This window comes from Triturus cristatus, chromosome 12 (assembly GCF_964204655.1).
Source record: "Triturus cristatus chromosome 12, aTriCri1.1, whole genome shotgun sequence".
In the NCBI taxonomy this organism is placed as follows: domain Eukaryota; kingdom Metazoa; phylum Chordata; class Amphibia; order Caudata; family Salamandridae; genus Triturus; species Triturus cristatus.
The window spans coordinates 218,464,591-218,481,305 of record NC_140595.1 but is presented as its reverse complement, the minus strand read 5'-3'; the positions used below and the strand labels follow the sequence as shown (position 1 = coordinate 218,481,305).

The 16,715-nt window shown below is 45.1% G+C and overlaps 18 non-coding genes across 18 annotated transcripts; all 18 read left to right on the top strand.

The window, feature by feature from the left end:
• Positions 1-11: 11 nt before the first annotated feature.
• LOC146775015 (U5 spliceosomal RNA) lies at positions 12-126 on the top strand. The gene has a single exon (XR_014972968.1). It is a non-coding gene; the product is annotated as a U5 spliceosomal RNA (small nuclear RNA).
• Positions 127-978: 852 nt separating this feature from the next.
• On the top strand, positions 979-1,093 carry LOC146775014 (U5 spliceosomal RNA). The gene has a single exon (XR_014972770.1). It is a non-coding gene; the product is annotated as a U5 spliceosomal RNA (small nuclear RNA).
• Positions 1,094-1,945: 852 nt separating this feature from the next.
• Positions 1,946-2,060, top strand: LOC146775013 (U5 spliceosomal RNA). The gene has a single exon (XR_014973688.1). It is a non-coding gene; the product is annotated as a U5 spliceosomal RNA (small nuclear RNA).
• An 852-nt stretch (positions 2,061-2,912) lies between these two features.
• Positions 2,913-3,027, top strand: LOC146775012 (U5 spliceosomal RNA). Its single transcript, XR_014974227.1, has one exon. It is a non-coding gene; the product is annotated as a U5 spliceosomal RNA (small nuclear RNA).
• Positions 3,028-3,915: 888 nt separating this feature from the next.
• LOC146775011 (U5 spliceosomal RNA) lies at positions 3,916-4,030 on the top strand. Its single transcript, XR_014972967.1, has one exon. It is a non-coding gene; the product is annotated as a U5 spliceosomal RNA (small nuclear RNA).
• An 853-nt stretch (positions 4,031-4,883) lies between these two features.
• On the top strand, positions 4,884-4,998 carry LOC146775010 (U5 spliceosomal RNA). Its single transcript, XR_014972966.1, has one exon. It is a non-coding gene; the product is annotated as a U5 spliceosomal RNA (small nuclear RNA).
• An 852-nt stretch (positions 4,999-5,850) lies between these two features.
• LOC146775009 (U5 spliceosomal RNA) lies at positions 5,851-5,965 on the top strand. The gene has a single exon (XR_014973686.1). It is a non-coding gene; the product is annotated as a U5 spliceosomal RNA (small nuclear RNA).
• An 852-nt stretch (positions 5,966-6,817) lies between these two features.
• Positions 6,818-6,932, top strand: LOC146775008 (U5 spliceosomal RNA). Its single transcript, XR_014972970.1, has one exon. It is a non-coding gene; the product is annotated as a U5 spliceosomal RNA (small nuclear RNA).
• An 865-nt stretch (positions 6,933-7,797) lies between these two features.
• Positions 7,798-7,912, top strand: LOC146775007 (U5 spliceosomal RNA). Its single transcript, XR_014972965.1, has one exon. It is a non-coding gene; the product is annotated as a U5 spliceosomal RNA (small nuclear RNA).
• Positions 7,913-8,764: 852 nt separating this feature from the next.
• On the top strand, positions 8,765-8,879 carry LOC146775006 (U5 spliceosomal RNA). Its single transcript, XR_014972964.1, has one exon. It is a non-coding gene; the product is annotated as a U5 spliceosomal RNA (small nuclear RNA).
• Positions 8,880-9,731: 852 nt separating this feature from the next.
• LOC146775005 (U5 spliceosomal RNA) lies at positions 9,732-9,846 on the top strand. Its single transcript, XR_014972963.1, has one exon. It is a non-coding gene; the product is annotated as a U5 spliceosomal RNA (small nuclear RNA).
• An 851-nt stretch (positions 9,847-10,697) lies between these two features.
• On the top strand, positions 10,698-10,812 carry LOC146775004 (U5 spliceosomal RNA). Its single transcript, XR_014972759.1, has one exon. It is a non-coding gene; the product is annotated as a U5 spliceosomal RNA (small nuclear RNA).
• Positions 10,813-11,664: 852 nt separating this feature from the next.
• LOC146775003 (U5 spliceosomal RNA) lies at positions 11,665-11,779 on the top strand. Its single transcript, XR_014973685.1, has one exon. It is a non-coding gene; the product is annotated as a U5 spliceosomal RNA (small nuclear RNA).
• An 852-nt stretch (positions 11,780-12,631) lies between these two features.
• LOC146775002 (U5 spliceosomal RNA) lies at positions 12,632-12,746 on the top strand. The gene has a single exon (XR_014974226.1). It is a non-coding gene; the product is annotated as a U5 spliceosomal RNA (small nuclear RNA).
• Positions 12,747-13,634: 888 nt separating this feature from the next.
• On the top strand, positions 13,635-13,749 carry LOC146775001 (U5 spliceosomal RNA). The gene has a single exon (XR_014972962.1). It is a non-coding gene; the product is annotated as a U5 spliceosomal RNA (small nuclear RNA).
• Positions 13,750-14,602: 853 nt separating this feature from the next.
• On the top strand, positions 14,603-14,717 carry LOC146775000 (U5 spliceosomal RNA). Its single transcript, XR_014972961.1, has one exon. It is a non-coding gene; the product is annotated as a U5 spliceosomal RNA (small nuclear RNA).
• An 852-nt stretch (positions 14,718-15,569) lies between these two features.
• Positions 15,570-15,684, top strand: LOC146774999 (U5 spliceosomal RNA). The gene has a single exon (XR_014972960.1). It is a non-coding gene; the product is annotated as a U5 spliceosomal RNA (small nuclear RNA).
• Positions 15,685-16,536: 852 nt separating this feature from the next.
• Positions 16,537-16,651, top strand: LOC146774998 (U5 spliceosomal RNA). Its single transcript, XR_014973684.1, has one exon. It is a non-coding gene; the product is annotated as a U5 spliceosomal RNA (small nuclear RNA).
• Positions 16,652-16,715: the final 64 nt, after the last annotated feature.

Below are 16,715 nucleotides of genomic sequence, written 5' to 3'. Positions count from 1 at the left end.
TATATTGTCACTTACTCTGGTTTCTCTTCAAAACGAAAAAATCTTTCGCCTTTTACTAAAGATTTCCGTGGAGAGGAACATTTAAGAGTTTATTCAATTTTTTTAAGCCTTGCCACAGGTGAGGCTGTTTATCATTTGTTTAAAAGAAAAGCATTAGAAGTTGGGGAATATCCAGCAATTGTCTGCTGCTTTTTTGGGGGACATGAGTTTGGTGTTTTATTCCTGAGCTCTCTGCTTGCTCATTTGCATAAACAGAGTGCAGGAGAGGTGCCTCATGGGAAAGAGCTTGTGCAGTGCATGAGATTGCTTTTCTTGACTGACTTGAAACTTCACGATCGCAGGCAGTATATTTTCTTATCTCCCAAAGATCCTGCTGCCAGATCCCAGAGGTCACCCTCCTTTTTAAAGGTGGGACCAAGACTCATGCTGTGCTTTTCATAGGGCTTGCCCGTTATTTGTGCCCGTTATTTGTGCCCTGAGAGGTCGCCAATCCTGAGTCAGCTTCCTCTCAGGTAGACTTGAAGGGGCACGTCAGACTTGTTTCACGTGTCTCCAGCCTAGACAGATATATCCTTCTATATTCAGGTTTAATGAAAGTACGTGTGAAAAAGGCACATACGGTGCATGGCTATGTGTAGAGCGTGTTGAAAGCGTAAAATGGCTAGGGGACAAAAGGCCTACAGTGCCACTTAACTAAAAGCCTGATTCACATTTCCTGTTCCCCTTGCCCAGCAGCCCCGACAACTCCTAATGAGCTGAGGTGAGTACAAAAGAAATTTGCATATTCCCAGACATACACATGTGAACAGTCCACCTTTTTGTACCTTGAGCAGAGACTTTGAAATGTTGGCCTGTTTTGCCCACCGGCCTGGTTCTCGCCCTCTTTCTTAGAGCCTGAAAATACCTTTCAGGTCCTCACCCTCGCAATGACAGGGTCTTTGATGTGCCGCCACTTACCCTAGAGAGCTATATTGTCACTTACTCTGGTTTCTCTTCAAAACGAAAAAATCTTTCGCCTTTTACTAAAGATTTCCGTGGAGAGGAACATTTAAGAGTTTATTCAATTTTTTTAAGCCTTGCCATAGGTGAGGCTGTTTATCATTTGTTTAAAAGAAAAGCATTAGAAGTTGGGGAATATCCAGCAATTGTCTGCTGCTTTTTTGGGGGACATAAGTTTGGTGTTTTATTCCTGAGCTCTCTGCTTGCTCATTTGCATAAACAGAGTGCAGGAGAGGTGCCTCATGGGAAAGAGCTTGTGCAGTGCATGAGATTGCTTTTCTTGACTGACTTGAAACTTCACGATCGCAGGCAGTATATTTTCTTATCTCCCAAAGATCCTGCTGCCAGATCCCAGAGGTCACCCTCCTTTTTAAAGGTGGGACCAAGACTCATGCTGTGCTTTTCATAGGGCTTGCCCGTTATTTGTGCCCGTTCGAGGTGCCCTGAGAGGTCGCCAATCCTGAGTCAGCTTCCTCTCAGGTAGACTTGAAGGGGCACGTCAGACTTGTTTCACGTGTCTCCAGCCTAGACAGATATATCCTTCTATATTCAGGTTTAATGAAAGTACGTGTGAAAAAGGCACATACGGTGCATGGCTATGTGTAGAGCGTGTTAAAAGCGTAAAATGGCTAGGGGACAAAAGGCCTACAGTGCCACTTAACTAAAAGCCTGATTCACATTTCCTGTTCCCCTTCCCCAGCAGCCCCGACAACTCCTAATGAGCTGAGGTGAGTACAAAAGAAATTTGCATATTCCCAGACATACACATGTGAACAGTCCACCTTTTTGTACCTTGAGCAGAGACTTTGAAATGTTGGCCTGTTTTGCCCACCGGCCTGGTTCTCGCCCTCTTTCTTAGAGCCTGCAAATACCTTTCAGGTCCTCACCCTCGCAATGACAGGGTCTTTGATGTGCCGCCACTTACCCTAGAGAGCTATATTGTCACTTACTCTGGTTTCTCTTCAAAACGAAAAAATCTTTTGCCTTTTACTAAAGATTTCCGTGGAGAGGAACATTTAAGAGTTTATTCAATTTTTTTAAGCCTTGCCACAGGTGAGGCTGTTTATCATTTGTTTAAAAGAAAAGCATTAGAAGTTGGGGAATATCCAGCAATTGTCTGCTGCTTTTTTGGGGGACATGAGTTTGGTGTTTTATTCCTGAGCTCTCTGCTTGCTCATTTGCATAAACAGAGTGCAGGAGAGGTGCCTCATGGGAAAGAGCTTGTGCAGTGCATGAGATTGCTTTTCTTGACTGACTTGAAACTTCACGATCGCAGGCAGTATATTTTCTTATCTCCCAAAGATCCTGCTGCCAGATCCCAGAGGTCACCCTCCTTTTTAAAGGTGGGACCAAGACTCATGCTGTGCTTTTCATAGGGCTTGCCCGTTATTTGTGCCCGTTAGAGGTGCCCTGAGAGGTCGCCAATCCTGAGTCAGCTTCCTCTCAGGTAGACTTGAAGGGGCACGTCAGACTTGTTTCACGTGTCTCCAGCCTAGACAGATATATCCTTCTATATTCAGGTTTAATGAAAGTACGTGTGAAAAAGGCACATACGGTGCATGGCTATGTGTAGAGCGTGTTGAAAGCGTAAAATGGCTAGGGGACAAAAGGCCTACAGTGCCACTTAACTAAAAGCCTGATTCACATTTCCTGTTCCCCTTCCCCAGCAGCCCCGACAACTCCTAATGAGCTGAGGTGAGTACAAAAGAAATTTGCATATTCCCAGACATACACATGTGAACAGTCCACCTTTTTGTACCTTGAGCAGAGACTTTGAAATGTTGGCCTGTTTTGCCCACCGGCCTGGTTCTCGCCCTCTTTCTTAGAGCCTGAAAATACCTTTCAGGTCCTCACCCTCGCAATGACAGGGTCTTTGATGTGCCGCCACTTACCCTAGAGAGCTATATTGTCACTTACTCTGGTTTCTCTTCAAAACGAAAATATCTTTCGCCTTTTACTAAAGATTTCCGTGGAGAGGAACATTTAAGAGTTTATTCAATTTTTTTAAGCCTTGCCACAGGTGAGGCTGTTTATCATTTGTTTAAAAGAAAAGCATTAGAAGTTGGGGAATATCCAGCAATTGTCTGCTGCTTTTTTGGGGGACATGGGTTTGGTGTTTTATTCCTGAGCTCTCTGCTTGCTCATTTGCATAAACAGAGTGCAGGAGAGGTGCCTCATGGGAAAGAGCTTGTGCAGTGCATGAGATTGCTTTTCTTGACTGACTTGAAACCACACGATCGCAGGCAGTATATTTTCTTATCTCCCAAAGATCCTGCTGCCAGATCCCAGAGGTCACCCTCCTTTTTAACGGTGGGACCAAGACTCATGCTGTGCTTTTCATAGGGCTTGCCCGTTATTTGTGCCCGTTGGAGGTGCCCTGAGAGGTCGCCAATCCTGAGTCCGCTTCCTCTCAGGTAGACTTGAAGGGGCACGTCAGACTTGTTTCACGTGTCTCCAGCCTAGACAGATATATTCTTCTATATTCAGGTTTAATGAAAGTACGTGTGAAAAAGGCACATACGGTGCATGGCTATGTGTAGAGCACAGTGGTGGCTCTGAGCATATCGATTGGAGGGATGGTGTTGAAAGCGTAAAATGGCTAGGGGACAAAAGGCCTACAGTGCCACTTAACTAAAAGCCTGATTCACATTTCCTGTTCCCCTTCCCCAGCAGCCCCGACAACTCCTAATGAGCTGAGGTGAGTACAAAAGAAATTTGCATATTCCCAGACATACACATGTGAACAGTCCACCTTTTTGTACCTTGAGCAGAGACTTTGAAATGTTGGCCTGTTTTGCCCACCGGCCTGGTTCTCGCCCTCTTTCTTAGAGCCTGAAAATACCTTTCAGGTCCTCACCCTCGCAATGACAGGGTCTTTGATGTGCCGCCACTTACCCTAGAGAGCTATATTGTCACTTACTCTGGTTTCTCTTCAAAACGAAAAAATCTTTCGCCTTTTACTAAAGATTTCCGTGGAGAGGAACATTTAAGAGTTTATTCAATTTTTTTAAGCCTTGCCACAGGTGAGGCTGTTTATCATTTGTTTAAAAGAAAAGCATTACAAGTTGGGGAATATCCAGCAATTGTCTGCTGCTTTTTTTGGGGGACATGAGTTTGGTGTTTTATTCCTGAGCTCTCTGCTTGCTCATTTGCATAAACAGAGTGCAGGAGAGGTGCCTCATGGGAAAGAGCTTGTGCAGTGCATGAGATTGCTTTTCTTGACTGACTTGAAACTTCACGATCGCAGGCAGTATATTTTCTTATCTCCCAAAGATCCTGCTGCCAGATCCCAGAGGTCACCCTCCTTTTTAAAGGTGGGACCAAGACTCATGCTGTGCTTTTCATAGGGCTTGCCCGTTATTTGTGCCCGTTCGAGGTGCCCTGAGAGGTCGCCAATCCTGAGTCAGCTTCCTCTCAGGTAGACTTGAAGGGGCACGTCAGACTTGTTTCACGTGTCTCCAGCCTAGACAGATATATCCTTCTATATTCAGGTTTAATGAAAGTACGTGTGAAAAAGGCACATACGGTGCATGGCTATGTGTAGAGCGTGTTGAAAGCGTAAAATGGCTAGGGGACAAAAGGCCTACAGTGCCACTTAACTAAAAGCCTGATTCACATTTCCTGTTCCCCTTCCCCAGCAGCCCCGACAACTCCTAATGAGCTGAGGTGAGTACAAAAGAAATTTGCATATTCCCAGACATACACATGTGAACAGTCCACCTTTTTGTACCTTGAGCAGAGACTTTGAAATGTTGGCCTGTTTTGCCCACCGGCCTGGTTCTCGCCCTCTTTCTTAGAGCCTGAAAATACCTTTCAGGTCCTCACCCTCGCAATGACAGGGTCTTTGATGTGCCGCCACTTACCCTAGAGAGCTATATTGTCACTTACTCTGGTTTCTCTTCAAAACGAAAAAATCTTTCGCCTTTTACTAAAGATTTCCGTGGAGAGGAACATTTAAGAGTTTATTCAATTTTTTTAAGCCTTGCCACAGGTGAGGCTGTTTATCATTTGTTTAAAAGAAAAGCATTAGAAGTTGGGGAATATCCAGCAATTGTCTGCTGCTTTTTTGGGGGACATGAGTTTGGTGTTTTATTCCTGAGCTCTCTGCTTGCTCATTTGCATAAACAGAGTGCAGGAGAGGTGCCTCATGGGAAAGAGCTTGTGCAGTGCATGAGATTGCTTTTCTTGACTGACTTGAAACTTCACGATCGCAGGCAGTATATTTTCTTATCTCCCAAAGATCCTGCTGCCAGATCCCAGAGGTCACCCTCCTTTTTAAAGGTGGGACCAAGACTCATGCTGTGCTTTTCATAGGGCTTGCCCGTTATTTGTGCCCGTTATTTGTGCCCTGAGAGGTCGCCAATCCTGAGTCAGCTTCCTCTCAGGTAGACTTGAAGGGGCACGTCAGACTTGTTTCACGTGTCTCCAGCCTAGACAGATATATCCTTCTATATTCAGGTTTAATGAAAGTACGTGTGAAAAAGGCACATACGGTGCATGGCTATGTGTAGAGCGTGTTGAAAGCGTAAAATGGCTAGGGGACAAAAGGCCTACAGTGCCACTTAACTAAAAGCCTGATTCACATTTCCTGTTCCCCTTCCCCAGCAGCCCCGACAACTCCTAATGAGCTGAGGTGAGTACAAAAGAAATTTGCATATTCCCAGACATACACATGTGAACAGTCCACCTTTTTGTACCTTGAGCAGAGACTTTGAAATGTTGGCCTGTTTTGCCCACCGGCCTGGTTCTCGCCCTCTTTCTTAGAGCCTGAAAATACCTTTCAGGTCCTCACCCTCGCAATGACAGGGTCTTTGATGTGCCGCCACTTACCCTAGAGAGCTATATTGTCACTTACTCTGGTTTCTCTTCAAAACGAAAAAATCTTTTGCCTTTTACTAAAGATTTCCGTGGAGAGGAACATTTAAGAGTTTATTCAATTTTTTTAAGCCTTGCCACAGGTGAGGCTGTTTATCATTTGTTTAAAAGAAAAGCATTAGAAGTTGGGGAATATCCAGCAATTGTCTGCTGCTTTTTTGGGGGACATGAGTTTGGTGTTTTATTCCTGAGCTCTCTGCTTGCTCATTTGCATAAACAGAGTGCAGGAGAGGTGCCTCATGGGAAAGAGCTTGTGCAGTGCATGAGATTGCTTTTCTTGACTGACTTGAAACTTCACGATCGCAGGCAGTATATTTTCTTATCTCCCAAAGATCCTGCTGCCAGATCCCAGAGGTCACCCTCCTTTTTAAAGGTGGGACCAAGACTCATGCTGTGCTTTTCATAGGGCTTGCCCGTTATTTGTGCCCGTTAGAGGTGCCCTGAGAGGTCGCCAATCCTGAGTCAGCTTCCTCTCAGGTAGACTTGAAGGGGCACGTCAGACTTGTTTCACGTGTCTCCAGCCTAGACAGATATATCCTTCTATATTCAGGTTTAATGAAAGTACGTGTGAAAAAGGCACATACGGTGCATGGCTATGTGTAGAGCGTGTTGAAAGCGTAAAATGGCTAGGGGACAAAAGGCCTACAGTGCCACTTAACTAAAAGCCTGATTCACATTTCCTGTTCCCCTTCCCCAGCAGCCCCGACAACTCCTAATGAGCTGAGGTGAGTACAAAAGAAATTTGCATATTCCCAGACATACACATGTGAACAGTCCACCTTTTTGTACCTTGAGCAGAGACTTTGAAATGTTGGCCTGTTTTGCCCACCGGCCTGGTTCTCGCCCTCTTTCTTAGAGCCTGAAAATACCTTTCAGGTCCTCACCCTCGCAATGACAGGGTCTTTGATGTGCCGCCACTTACCCTAGAGAGCTATATTGTCACTTACTCTGGTTTCTCTTCAAAACGAAAAAATCTTTCGCCTTTTACTAAAGATTTCCGTGGAGAGGAACATTTAAGAGTCTATTCAATTTTTTTAAGCCTTGCCACAGGTGAGGCTGTTTATCATTTGTTTAAAAGAAAAGCATTAGAAGTTGGGGAATATCCAGCAATTGTCTGCTGCTTTTTTGGGGGACATGAGTTTGGTGTTTTATTCCTGAGCTCTCTGCTTGCTCATTTGCATAAACAGAGTGCAGGAGAGGTGCCTCATGGGAAAGAGCTTGTGCAGTGCATGAGATTGCTTTTCTTGACTGACTTGAAACTTCACGATCGCAGGCAGTATATTTTCTTATCTCCCAAAGATCCTGCTGCCAGATCCCAGAGGTCACCCTCCTTTTTAAAGGTGGGACCAAGACTCATGCTGTGCTTTTCATAGGGCTTGCCCGTTATTTGTGCCCGTTATTTGTGCCCGTTCGAGGTGCCCTGAGAGGTCGCCAATCCTGAGTCAGCTTCCTCTCAGGTAGACTTGAAGGGGCACGTCAGACTTGTTTCACGTGTCTCCAGCCTAGACAGATATATCCTTCTATATTCAGGTTTAATGAAAGTACGTGTGAAAAAGGCACATACGGTGCATGGCTATGTGTAGAGCGTGTTGAAAGCGTAAAATGGCTAGGGGACAAAAGGCCTACAGTGCCACTTAACTAAAAGCCTGATTCACATTTCCTGTTCCCCTTCCCCAGCAGCCCCGACAACTCCTAATGAGCTGAGGTGAGTACAAAAGAAATTTGCATATTCCCAGACATACACATGTGAACAGTCCACCTTTTTGTACCTTGAGCAGAGACTTTGAAATGTTGGCCTGTTTTGCCCACCGGCCTGGTTCTCGCCCTCTTTCTTAGAGCCTGAAAATACCTTTCAGGTCCTCACCCTCGCAATGACAGGGTCTTTGATGTGCCGCCACTTACCCTAGAGAGCTATATTGTCACTTACTCTGGTTTCTCTTCAAAACGAAAAAATCTTTCGCCTTTTACTAAAGATTTCCGTGGAGAGGAACATTTAAGAGTTTATTCAATTTTTTTAAGCCTTGCCACAGGTGAGGCTGTTTATCATTTGTTTAAAAGAAAAGCATTAGAAGTTGGGGAATATCCAGCAATTGTCTGCTGCTTTTTTGGGGGACATGAGTTTGGTGTTTTATTCCTGAGCTCTCTGCTTGCTCATTTGCATAAACAGAGTGCAGGAGAGGTGCCTCATGGGAAAGAGCTTGTGCAGTGCATGAGATTGCTTTTCTTGACTGACTTGAAACTTCACGATCGCAGGCAGTATATTTTCTTATCTCCCAAAGATCCTGCTGCCAGATCCCAGAGGTCACCCTCCTTTTTAAAGGTGGGACCAAGACTCATGCTGTGCTTTTCATAGGGCTTGCCCGTTATTTGTGCCCGTTATTTGTGCCCTGAGAGGTCGCCAATCCTGAGTCAGCTTCCTCTCAGGTAGACTTGAAGGGGCACGTCAGACTTGTTTCACGTGTCTCCAGCCTAGACAGATATATCCTTCTATATTCAGGTTTAATGAAAGTACGTGTGAAAAAGGCACATACGGTGCATGGCTATGTGTAGAGCGTGTTGAAAGCGTAAAATGGCTAGGGGACAAAAGGCCTACAGTGCCACTTAACTAAAAGCCTGATTCACATTTCCTGTTCCCCTTCCCCAGCAGCCCCGACAACTCCTAATGAGCTGAGGTGAGTACAAAAGAAATTTGCATATTCCCAGACATACACATGTGAACAGTCCACCTTTTTGTACCTTGAGCAGAGACTTTGAAATGTTGGCCTGTTTTGCCCACCGGCCTGGTTCTCGCCCTCTTTCTTAGAGCCTGAAAATACCTTTCAGGTCCTCACCCTCGCAATGACAGGGTCTTTGATGTGCCGCCACTTACCCTAGAGAGCTATATTGTCACTTACTCTGGTTTCTCTTCAAAACGAAAAAATCTTTCGCCTTTTACTAAAGATTTCCGTGGAGAGGAACATTTAAGAGTTTATTCAATTTTTTTAAGCCTTGCCACAGGTGAGGCTGTTTATCATTTGTTTAAAAGAAAAGCATTAGAAGTTGGGGAATATCCAGCAATTGTCTGCTGCTTTTTTGGGGGACATAAGTTTGGTGTTTTATTCCTGAGCTCTCTGCTTGCTCATTTGCATAAACAGAGTGCAGGAGAGGTGCCTCATGGGAAAGAGCTTGTGCAGTGCATGAGATTGCTTTTCTTGACTGACTTGAAACTTCACGATCGCAGGCAGTATATTTTCTTATCTCCCAAAGATCCTGCTGCCAGATCCCAGAGGTCACCCTCCTTTTTAAAGGTGGGACCAAGACTCATGCTGTGCTTTTCATAGGGCTTGCCCGTTATTTGTGCCCGTTCGAGGTGCCCTGAGAGGTCGCCAATCCTGAGTCAGCTTCCTCTCAGGTAGACTTGAAGGGGCACGTCAGACTTGTTTCACGTGTCTCCAGCCTAGACAGATATATCCTTCTATATTCAGGTTTAATGAAAGTACGTGTGAAAAAGGCACATACGGTGCATGGCTATGTGTAGAGCGTGTTGAAAGCGTAAAATGGCTAGGGGACAAAAGGCCTACAGTGCCACTTAACTAAAAGCCTGATTCACATTTCCTGTTCCCCTTCCCCAGCAGCCCCGACAACTCCTAATGAGCTGAGGTGAGTACAAAAGAAATTTGCATATTCCCAGACATACACATGTGAACAGTCCACCTTTTTGTACCTTGAGCAGAGACTTTGAAATGTTGGCCTGTTTTGCCCACCGGCCTGGTTCTCGCCCTCTTTCTTAGAGCCTGAAAATACCTTTCAGGTCCTCACCCTCGCAATGACAGGGTCTTTGATGTGCCGCCACTTACCCTAGAGAGCTATATTGTCACTTACTCTGGTTTCTCTTCAAAACGAAAAAATCTTTCGCCTTTTACTAAAGATTTCCGTGGAGAGGAACATTTAAGAGTTTATTCAATTTTTTTAAGCCTTGCCACAGGTGAGGCTGTTTATCATTTGTTTAAAAGAAAAGCATTAGAAGTTGGGGAATATCCAGCAATTGTCTGCTGCTTTTTTGGGGGACATGAGTTTGGTGTTTTATTCCTGAGCTCTCTGCTTGCTCATTTGCATAAACAGAGTGCAGGAGAGGTGCCTCATGGGAAAGAGCTTGTGCAGTGCATGAGATTGCTTTTCTTGACTGACTTGAAACTTCACGATCGCAGGCAGTATATTTTCTTATCTCCCAAAGATCCTGCTGCCAGATCCCAGAGGTCACCCTCCTTTTTAAAGGTGGGACCAAGACTCATGCTGTGCTTTTCATAGGGCTTGCCCGTTATTTGTCCCGTTATTTGTGCCCTGAGAGGTCGCCAATCCTGAGTCAGCTTCCTCTCAGGTAGACTTGAAGGGGCACGTCAGACTTGTTTCACGTGTCTCCAGCCTAGACAGATATATCCTTCTATATTCAGGTTTAATGAAAGTACGTGTGAAAAAGGCACATACGGTGCATGGCTATGTGTAGAGCGTGTTGAAAGCGTAAAATGGCTAGGGGACAAAAGGCCTACAGTGCCACTTAACTAAAAGCCTGATTCACATTTCCTGTTCCCCTTCCCCAGCAGCCCCGACAACTCCTAATGAGCTGAGGTGAGTACAAAAGAAATTTGCATATTCCCAGACATACACATGTGAACAGTCCACCTTTTTGTACCTTGAGCAGAGACTTTGAAATGTTGGCCTGTTTTGCCCACCGGCCTGGTTCTCGCCCTCTTTCTTAGAGCCTGAAAATACCTTTCAGGTCCTCACCCTCGCAATGACAGGGTCTTTGATGTGCCGCCACTTACCCTAGAGAGCTATATTGTCACTTACTCTGGTTTCTCTTCAAAACGAAAAAATCTTTCGCCTTTTACTAAAGATTTCCGTGGAGAGGAACATTTAAGAGTTTATTCAATTTTTTTAAGCCTTGCCATAGGTGAGGCTGTTTATCATTTGTTTAAAAGAAAAGCATTAGAAGTTGGGGAATATCCAGCAATTGTCTGCTGCTTTTTTGGGGGACATAAGTTTGGTGTTTTATTCCTGAGCTCTCTGCTTGCTCATTTGCATAAACAGAGTGCAGGAGAGGTGCCTCATGGGAAAGAGCTTGTGCAGTGCATGAGATTGCTTTTCTTGACTGACTTGAAACTTCACGATCGCAGGCAGTATATTTTCTTATCTCCCAAAGATCCTGCTGCCAGATCCCAGAGGTCACCCTCCTTTTTAAAGGTGGGACCAAGACTCATGCTGTGCTTTTCATAGGGCTTGCCCGTTATTTGTGCCCGTTCGAGGTGCCCTGAGAGGTCGCCAATCCTGAGTCAGCTTCCTCTCAGGTAGACTTGAAGGGGCACGTCAGACTTGTTTCACGTGTCTCCAGCCTAGACAGATATATCCTTCTATATTCAGGTTTAATGAAAGTACGTGTGAAAAAGGCACATACGGTGCATGGCTATGTGTAGAGCGTGTTAAAAGCGTAAAATGGCTAGGGGACAAAAGGCCTACAGTGCCACTTAACTAAAAGCCTGATTCACATTTCCTGTTCCCCTTCCCCAGCAGCCCCGACAACTCCTAATGAGCTGAGGTGAGTACAAAAGAAATTTGCATATTCCCAGACATACACATGTGAACAGTCCACCTTTTTGTACCTTGAGCAGAGACTTTGAAATGTTGGCCTGTTTTGCCCACCGGCCTGGTTCTCGCCCTCTTTCTTAGAGCCTGCAAATACCTTTCAGGTCCTCACCCTCGCAATGACAGGGTCTTTGATGTGCCGCCACTTACCCTAGAGAGCTATATTGTCACTTACTCTGGTTTCTCTTCAAAACGAAAAAATCTTTTGCCTTTTACTAAAGATTTCCGTGGAGAGGAACATTTAAGAGTTTATTCAATTTTTTTAAGCCTTGCCACAGGTGAGGCTGTTTATCATTTGTTTAAAAGAAAAGCATTAGAAGTTGGGGAATATCCAGCAATTGTCTGCTGCTTTTTTGGGGGACATGAGTTTGGTGTTTTATTCCTGAGCTCTCTGCTTGCTCATTTGCATAAACAGAGTGCAGGAGAGGTGCCTCATGGGAAAGAGCTTGTGCAGTGCATGAGATTGCTTTTCTTGACTGACTTGAAACTTCACGATCGCAGGCAGTATATTTTCTTATCTCCCAAAGATCCTGCTGCCAGATCCCAGAGGTCACCCTCCTTTTTAAAGGTGGGACCAAGACTCATGCTGTGCTTTTCATAGGGCTTGCCCGTTATTTGTGCCCGTTAGAGGTGCCCTGAGAGGTCGCCAATCCTGAGTCAGCTTCCTCTCAGGTAGACTTGAAGGGGCACGTCAGACTTGTTTCACGTGTCTCCAGCCTAGACAGATATATCCTTCTATATTCAGGTTTAATGAAAGTACGTGTGAAAAAGGCACATACGGTGCATGGCTATGTGTAGAGCGTGTTGAAAGCGTAAAATGGCTAGGGGACAAAAGGCCTACAGTGCCACTTAACTAAAAGCCTGATTCACATTTCCTGTTCCCCTTCCCCAGCAGCCCCGACAACTCCTAATGAGCTGAGGTGAGTACAAAAGAAATTTGCATATTCCCAGACATACACATGTGAACAGTCCACCTTTTTGTACCTTGAGCAGAGACTTTGAAATGTTGGCCTGTTTTGCCCACCGGCCTGGTTCTCGCCCTCTTTCTTAGAGCCTGAAAATACCTTTCAGGTCCTCACCCTCGCAATGACAGGGTCTTTGATGTGCCGCCACTTACCCTAGAGAGCTATATTGTCACTTACTCTGGTTTCTCTTCAAAACGAAAATATCTTTCGCCTTTTACTAAAGATTTCCGTGGAGAGGAACATTTAAGAGTTTATTCAATTTTTTTAAGCCTTGCCACAGGTGAGGCTGTTTATCATTTGTTTAAAAGAAAAGCATTAGAAGTTGGGGAATATCCAGCAATTGTCTGCTGCTTTTTTGGGGGACATGGGTTTGGTGTTTTATTCCTGAGCTCTCTGCTTGCTCATTTGCATAAACAGAGTGCAGGAGAGGTGCCTCATGGGAAAGAGCTTGTGCAGTGCATGAGATTGCTTTTCTTGACTGACTTGAAACCACACGATCGCAGGCAGTATATTTTCTTATCTCCCAAAGATCCTGCTGCCAGATCCCAGAGGTCACCCTCCTTTTTAAAGGTGGGACCAAGACTCATGCTGTGCTTTTCATAGGGCTTGCCCGTTATTTGTGCCCGTTGGAGGTGCCCTGAGAGGTCGCCAATCCTGAGTCCGCTTCCTCTCAGGTAGACTTGAAGGGGCACGTCAGACTTGTTTCACGTGTCTCCAGCCTAGACAGATATATTCTTCTATATTCAGGTTTAATGAAAGTACGTGTGAAAAAGGCACATACGGTGCATGGCTATGTGTAGAGCACAGTGGTGGCTCTGAGCATATCGATTGGAGGGATGGTGTTGAAAGCGTAAAATGGCTAGGGGACAAAAGGCCTACAGTGCCACTTAACTAAAAGCCTGATTCACATTTCCTGTTCCCCTTCCCCAGCAGCCCCGACAACTCCTAATGAGCTGAGGTGAGTACAAAAGAAATTTGCATATTCCCAGACATACACATGTGAACAGTCCACCTTTTTGTACCTTGAGCAGAGACTTTGAAATGTTGGCCTGTTTTGCCCACCGGCCTGGTTCTCGCCCTCTTTCTTAGAGCCTGAAAATACCTTTCAGGTCCTCACCCTCGCAATGACAGGGTCTTTGATGTGCCGCCACTTACCCTAGAGAGCTATATTGTCACTTACTCTGGTTTCTCTTCAAAACGAAAAAATCTTTCGCCTTTTACTAAAGATTTCCGTGGAGAGGAACATTTAAGAGTTTATTCAATTTTTTTAAGCCTTGCCACAGGTGAGGCTGTTTATCATTTGTTTAAAAGAAAAGCATTACAAGTTGGGGAATATCCAGCAATTGTCTGCTGCTTTTTTTGGGGGACATGAGTTTGGTGTTTTATTCCTGAGCTCTCTGCTTGCTCATTTGCATAAACAGAGTGCAGGAGAGGTGCCTCATGGGAAAGAGCTTGTGCAGTGCATGAGATTGCTTTTCTTGACTGACTTGAAACTTCACGATCGCAGGCAGTATATTTTCTTATCTCCCAAAGATCCTGCTGCCAGATCCCAGAGGTCACCCTCCTTTTTAAAGGTGGGACCAAGACTCATGCTGTGCTTTTCATAGGGCTTGCCCGTTATTTGTGCCCGTTCGAGGTGCCCTGAGAGGTCGCCAATCCTGAGTCAGCTTCCTCTCAGGTAGACTTGAAGGGGCACGTCAGACTTGTTTCACGTGTCTCCAGCCTAGACAGATATATCCTTCTATATTCAGGTTTAATGAAAGTACGTGTGAAAAAGGCACATACGGTGCATGGCTATGTGTAGAGCGTGTTGAAAGCGTAAAATGGCTAGGGGACAAAAGGCCTACAGTGCCACTTAACTAAAAGCCTGATTCACATTTCCTGTTCCCCTTCCCCAGCAGCCCCGACAACTCCTAATGAGCTGAGGTGAGTACAAAAGAAATTTGCATATTCCCAGACATACACATGTGAACAGTCCACCTTTTTGTACCTTGAGCAGAGACTTTGAAATGTTGGCCTGTTTTGCCCACCGGCCTGGTTCTCGCCCTCTTTCTTAGAGCCTGAAAATACCTTTCAGGTCCTCACCCTCGCAATGACAGGGTCTTTGATGTGCCGCCACTTACCCTAGAGAGCTATATTGTCACTTACTCTGGTTTCTCTTCAAAACGAAAAAATCTTTCGCCTTTTACTAAAGATTTCCGTGGAGAGGAACATTTAAGAGTTTATTCAATTTTTTTAAGCCTTGCCACAGGTGAGGCTGTTTATCATTTGTTTAAAAGAAAAGCATTAGAAGTTGGGGAATATCCAGCAATTGTCTGCTGCTTTTTTGGGGGACATGAGTTTGGTGTTTTATTCCTGAGCTCTCTGCTTGCTCATTTGCATAAACAGAGTGCAGGAGAGGTGCCTCATGGGAAAGAGCTTGTGCAGTGCATGAGATTGCTTTTCTTGACTGACTTGAAACTTCACGATCGCAGGCAGTATATTTTCTTATCTCCCAAAGATCCTGCTGCCAGATCCCAGAGGTCACCCTCCTTTTTAAAGGTGGGACCAAGACTCATGCTGTGCTTTTCATAGGGCTTGCCCGTTATTTGTGCCCGTTATTTGTGCCCTGAGAGGTCGCCAATCCTGAGTCAGCTTCCTCTCAGGTAGACTTGAAGGGGCACGTCAGACTTGTTTCACGTGTCTCCAGCCTAGACAGATATATCCTTCTATATTCAGGTTTAATGAAAGTACGTGTGAAAAAGGCACATACGGTGCATGGCTATGTGTAGAGCGTGTTGAAAGCGTAAAATGGCTAGGGGACAAAAGGCCTACAGTGCCACTTAACTAAAAGCCTGATTCACATTTCCTGTTCCCCTTCCCCAGCAGCCCCGACAACTCCTAATGAGCTGAGGTGAGTACAAAAGAAATTTGCATATTCCCAGACATACACATGTGAACAGTCCACCTTTTTGTACCTTGAGCAGAGACTTTGAAATGTTGGCCTGTTTTGCCCACCGGCCTGGTTCTCGCCCTCTTTCTTAGAGCCTGAAAATACCTTTCAGGTCCTCACCCTCGCAATGACAGGGTCTTTGATGTGCCGCCACTTACCCTAGAGAGCTATATTGTCACTTACTCTGGTTTCTCTTCAAAACGAAAAAATCTTTCGCCTTTTACTAAAGATTTCCGTGGAGAGGAACATTTAAGAGTTTATTCAATTTTTTTAAGCCTTGCCACAGGTGAGGCTGTTTATCATTTGTTTAAAAGAAAAGCATTAGAAGTTGGGGAATATCCAGCAATTGTCTGCTGCTTTTTTGGGGGACATAAGTTTGGTGTTTTATTCCTGAGCTCTCTGCTTGCTCATTTGCATAAACAGAGTGCAGGAGAGGTGCCTCATGGGAAAGAGCTTGTGCAGTGCATGAGATTGCTTTTCTTGACTGACTTGAAACTTCACGATCGCAGGCAGTATATTTTCTTATCTCCCAAAGATCCTGCTGCCAGATCCCAGAGGTCACCCTCCTTTTTAAAGGTGGGACCAAGACTCATGCTGTGCTTTTCATAGGGCTTGCCCGTTATTTGTGCCCGTTCGAGGTGCCCTGAGAGGTCGCCAATCCTGAGTCAGCTTCCTCTCAGGTAGACTTGAAGGGGCACGTCAGACTTGTTTCACGTGTCTCCAGCCTAGACAGATATATCCTTCTATATTCAGGTTTAATGAAAGTACGTGTGAAAAAGGCACATACGGTGCATGGCTATGTGTAGAGCGTGTTAAAAGCGTAAAATGGCTAGGGGACAAAAGGCCTACAGTGCCACTTAACTAAAAGCCTGATTCACATTTCCTGTTCCCCTTCCCCAGCAGCCCCGACAACTCCTAATGAGCTGAGGTGAGTACAAAAGAAATTTGCATATTCCCAGACATACACATGTGAACAGTCCACCTTTTTGTACCTTGAGCAGAGACTTTGAAATGTTGGCCTGTTTTGCCCACCGGCCTGGTTCTCGCCCTCTTTCTTAGAGCCTGCAAATACCTTTCAGGTCCTCACCCTCGCAATGACAGGGTCTTTGATGTGCCGCCACTTACCCTAGAGAGCTATATTGTCACTTACTCTGGTTTCTCTTCAAAACGAAAAAATCTTTTGCCTTTTACTAAAGATTTCCGTGGAGAGGAACATTTAAGAGTTTATTCAATTTTTTTAAGCCTTGCCACAGGTGAGGCTGTTTATCATTTGTTTAAAAGAAAAGCATTAGAAGTTGGGGAATATCCAGCAATTGTCTGCTGCT